Genomic DNA, 5,573 nt, shown 5'->3' with positions numbered 1-5,573 from the left:
CCATTTGAACAGCCTATTTTTTGGGAAATAAGTTATACAAAAAATTCATCAAGCATGTTAAAAGATGGCATGAATTATATATATATAATAACAGAACAACAAAAAATTTACTTAGCAAATGGTGATAATGTTTGTTAATGAAAGAGTACAGGACAAATGAACATTTAAACCTTAAACTAGCAGCGCACGTCACTTTCTAATGAAGTGCGCGACGTGCGCGTGCCCGTCATTTTGCAACGGTCAACTTCCAGCGGACGGACACGGAGGAAAGGTAAGCGCTATAAATCTACTTTTATTCATAGATTTTAACTGATATAACGTTAAATGCCATCAAAGAGGAGTAGTGTTTTGTATTTTTGTAGGTTTTCTCAATTTAATAAATAAATGCTCGTTTTCGTTAATTAGCTCAAAAGCAGTCTCAGAGGTGGTCTAAGGTAACGTTAACTGTTAAAATTTAATATAACCTTAACTGTTTTAAATTATTTGAAATTTATCACGATAAACTATACAGTATTCACTTTCTAATTATATATATTTTTTAACCGTAGTAACGTTAATTAGTTTGTTTGAATGTCTGCTGCTCGCTCTTGATGATGCTCATGCTAGCCATGTTGTGAACTTGAATATAAACCGCTGTATGAAGTTTAACGTTAATTAGACCGAGGGTGCCGAAATCATGTTCAGTGTATGTGGGATTAATAATTTCCCCTTTTCTCCCTCAAGTGGCAGGCTTGTAAATTCTGTCATCTGTTCATTATTGGTGTTGATGGTGTTTTTCTATGGAATGATATTGCGGACTTTATTCAAAAGGAATTGCAAATTGTATTTGCAATTGCGTTTTCAATTTGTGGACGCATAAAATGTGACATAATCCAAATGCAAATCGCGCATTACCGTTTTAATTTTCGATTACGTGAACGCACAGTGTCTGCCAAATTTAAAATGGAAATGCAAAGTCCGTTTGCAATTGTGTTTCCCATATCTTACGAGCTATGAACCTGTCATATTTAAATAGCAATATTAATTACCACATTTGCCTTTTCACTCTCTCTGCACTGTGCATGTAAACTGCCAAAACTCAAATGGAATCGCAATACCTTTTGCATTTGAATTTCCAAAGTCTGCACGGAAACCTGTCAATCAAGTGACAGGGGTGGGGCCATTTTATTGGGCCTGTTTGCATTGGGAAGTGACGCCACTCACAGTCGACGGTAATAAATAATTATTAATTAATTTGTGTGGACTTTGTCATCTAAATACTTAATAACCAATAAGATTAAGGATGTGTCTTACAAATTACTTAATCTTTTCTATCCTGTGAAGCTTTAAAAAAGATGTTTCCTGCTATTGACACCTTATGCTCTTTTTGTGGTGCTGAACACAAATCCATTTCTCATCTCTTCTGGGAATGCACATATACAAGTCTGTTCTAGTAGAATTTTTGTATTTTCGATCGTACTAAAATGTACCATGTTTTTACTAGGGTAAATATCAGTTAACGATAATGTTTATAATTAAGCCACAGTAGCCACAAATGTACAGTTGTCTGAGACGTTATGAAATGTTCTTTAACATCATGAACCATAAAATGTAGTCAGTGTTCTGCTATTGTTTATTTTCATAATAGGTAAACACAGGCCACAAGTTAACACTGCACGATGTAAAGCCGAGTGTCCTGTCTTCAATCTAGAGATCTGCTGCTGAGTGTAGCTTGGTAGCTCAGTGGTTAGTGACTCTCACTCTCACGGAATACTGCCTTTTAGCGCGTGTTCGAAACCCGGGCCAACACAGACGTTCTTTATTTTTTTGTTTATCCTACTAACTTCAGCCGCCAAATGGGCGATCATACTAATAACTTGTAATCAATAACTAGAATATCTGAATCATGCAATCAGCAAGTCTGCGTTTATTAACACTTAATATCACGTCAGTTTGTGCTTTCAGAATCGCCGAGTCTGCTGCCGTCGTTCCAGCACATCTGCAGCGGAGACCAGAACCAGAAAGTTGTTCACCAGATAACACAGTAACCAGTTAAACCGCAACACCGGGAAGATTAGGCAAATAGACTGGTGACGTAGGTCTGCGCGCGTTTCTCAATACAAAGTACGCTGATTTCGGACTTGCATCCTCAGTAGTTCAGACTTTGTGCATTCAACTCGGGAGTGTGATGTCTGCGAGGACGCAGGCCCGGTAATTCTGCAAACAGCAGCGTACTTGATAACATGTCAGCTCGCCTTGACTACTGCAATTTTCCTCACTGTATGATCGCCCATTTGGCGGCTGAAGTTAGTAGGATAAACAAAAAAATAAAGAACGTCTGTGTTGGCCCGGGTTTCGAACACGCGCTAAAAGACAGTATGCCATGAGAGATGACAGTCACTAACCACTGAGCTATCAAGCTACAATGAATCAGTACCAGATCTCTAGATTCAAGACAGGACTCTCGGCTTTACATCGTACTGCTGCTGAATCAAGGAAATGTGACCGTGTTAACTTGTGGCCTGTGTTACTATTATGAAAATAAACAATAGCAGAACACTGACCACATTTTATGGTTCATGACGTTAAAGAACATTTCATAACGTCTCAGACAACTGTACATTTGTGGCTACTGTGGCTTAATTATAAACACTATCGTTATCTCATATTTACCCTAGTAAAAACATGGTACATTTTAGTACGATCGAAGATACAAAAATTCTACTAGAACAGACTTGTATATGTGCATTCCCAGAAGAGATGAGAAATGGATTCGTGTTCAGCACCACAAAAAGAGCATAAGGTGTCAATAGCAGGAAACATATTTTTTAAAGCTTCACAGGATAGAAAAGATGAAGTAATTTGTAAGACACATCCTTAATCTTATTGGTTATAGATGACAAAGTCCACACAAATTAATAATTATGTATTACCGTCGACTGTGAGTGGTGTCACTTCCCAATGCAAACACGCCCAATAAAATGGCCCCACCCCTGTCACTTGATTGACAGGTTTCCGTGTAGACGTTGGAAATTCAAATGCAAAAGGTATTGCGATTCCATTTGAGTTTTGGCAGTTTACATGCACAGTGCAGAGAGAGTGAAAAGGAAAATGTGGTAATTAATATTGCTATTTAAAAATGACAGGCTCATAGCTCGTAAGATATGGGAAACACAATTGCAAACGGAATTTGCATTTCCATATTAAATTTGGCAGACACTGTGCGTTCACGTAATCGAAAATGAAAACGGTAATGCGCGATTTGCATTTGCGTTTGGATTATGTCACATTTTATACGTCCACAAATTGAAAACGCAATTGCAAATACAATTTGCAATTCCTTTTGAATAAAGTCCGCAATATCATTCCATATTTTTCACATGCATGCTTTTTAATGCTAGTTTAATTCTCAAATTGATCTGATACTTTTGTTTCACAAAAAGTAAACAAATTGTTCACTTTTTTAGGGCCTGGCTGCCACCAGTTGAGTCAATGATTCAGTGAGTTCCTTATGAGGAAATATATTTGTTACCACCTAGTAATTTAAATGTATTATTTATTGCTTTAAAATTAACACTTATATTTATCATCAGGTGAAGAGACTATTTGGGCAGCAGCAACAAGACAACTATTACAAGTAGAGATGGGTTTCAAGAACTGGTACTAATTTGGTTCCTGACTTGTTCGGTACTGAAAACATTTATATAAGCTACAGGATCAATAGTGCTGCTATCAGTATTCTTGTAACATTGATTCATTACCCTTTAGACACAACCACATATCATGCAAATCATCTCCGAGTGGATGGCAGCTAGGGGTGGGCGATATGTAAAAAATATCATATCACGATTTTTTCTGGGGATATCACGATTCACGATTTTTATCCCGATTCTTTTTCAAGTTGGTTTTTTAAGACTATTTTGCTAATTACAAAGGTACAATACAACCAAACTAATGTCCCCATATAAAAAAATATACTCTTACCATGTATGTTTAAGAATATTTTAATCAAGTGAAGATTTAATGCAAGTGCTATTCTGCAAAGAAAGAACATTCAACAAGACTTGCATTACAATTACTGTACCATCAAAATTTTTACAAAGTTAAATAAAGTTTAAATAAAAATATTAACTGTCAATGCAAGTGCACAGACTTTAGCATAACTCCCAAAATAAACATTGGCTTAGAAAAAACAATAAATGTACAAACTGTAAACAACCTTTTGTACTCTATTAAGTACCATAGATTTTTGTACAACATGTTTCAAAAACAAAAAAAATTAAATAAAGATACAAAAATATTTCCTGACCTCATTCCTGAGTCTTGTAAACTTAGCAGCTTTGGAACATATACATTTCTGAAGATTACAAAGTATGACAAATCACAATCACAAATTCTTAGAAAGGAAGACCAGCTGATTCATTTTCTCAGGCTTAAGAGATGCCCTTTGGCAGGTGACGATATTGCCACCAGTGCTGAAAGCCCTTTCCGAGGGAGCACTTGTGGCTGGAATGCAGATACTTTCTAGCAAGCTGGCTAATTCTTGGAAAGTTTGCCTCATGGATTTTCCACCATTCCAGCGGATCCACCTCACTTTCTGCATTTGGCGTGGACAAGTATCCCTTCAATTCTCCTTCTATTGCCACTTTCACAGATTAGGAAACTGATGTGGTTGCAGATGCACTTGCAACACCGAAGGCTTTTAAAAAGCTGGAAAGTGATTTCTTTGCTTTCTTGGGTGGTGTCTGATCCTCATCAAGGATTTGTGATGTGGAGGCTGAGGTACTAGATGTGGGCTGCTGATCTGATTTTGGATCCTGTATGTGTATGGTCATCAAAGACTCCAGCTCAGCCACAGCTCTGGTTTGTATTCCCTCTACCTTATCTTTGGCAATGAATTGTGTTTTGAATCTGGGATCAAAAAGCGAAGCCATATCCAGCAGGTCATCAGTGGTGGGGTCCTGATATTTGTCAGTGAGGTAATTGAGAATGGTTGTCTTCATTGTTTTTGTTAGTTCAGTGTCTTCATCATTCAGGCTCAAAATGTTGTCTTTCAACATGTGAAGCACTGGCTTGACATAAGACACACTCACATAGTCCTCGCTTGAGAGTGCATCAGTAAAGTCTCAGTGGACTCAGTGCCTTTTTCACAGACTCCATCACGTCAACATCTTGCCATGATGGGACCAAATGCCTTACCTTCTTGTCTGCCTTCAGGACCTGAGAAATCGCCTTTTCCTGGTTAAGCACTCGCTCAATCATGCTGAGCCTCGAACCTCATCATGTTGGGGACTCAGTGATGAGCTTCGGTTGAGGTAGCTTTAGCTCAGCTTGAGCATTACTTAGTTCCCTCTTTTTCTTCCAGCTGAAGGAGAATGTGCTGACAACTGTCTTGCAGACAGATGTTGCACATTAAACACGAGGGTCTTTGGCACTTTTTTCTAAAAAAAAAAAGAACAATGTATCAATTAGATTTAACTAAATGCACAACACAATGTAAAAATGTATATAAAATGTTTAAATGTATATATAACATTTCATTTACAAAACATTTACTCATACCAGTGCAATTATTATAGCAAACTAATCTCATG

At 37.3% G+C, this 5,573-nt stretch overlaps 1 long non-coding RNA gene across 1 annotated transcript; it reads left to right on the top strand.

Annotated features, from left to right (window-relative positions):
* Positions 1–239: 239 nt before the first annotated feature.
* Positions 240–3,789, top strand: LOC132101921 (uncharacterized). The gene is made up of 3 exons (XR_009423237.1): positions 240–271; positions 3,447–3,479; positions 3,573–3,789. It is a non-coding gene; the product is annotated as an uncharacterized LOC132101921 (long non-coding RNA).
* The last annotated feature ends 1,784 nt before the right edge of the window (positions 3,790–5,573 follow it).

Source organism: Carassius carassius, chromosome 23, assembly GCF_963082965.1.
Source record: "Carassius carassius chromosome 23, fCarCar2.1, whole genome shotgun sequence".
Lineage (NCBI taxonomy): Eukaryota > Metazoa > Chordata > Actinopteri > Cypriniformes > Cyprinidae > Carassius > Carassius carassius.
This window is presented reverse-complemented; position numbering and strand designations above follow the sequence as displayed.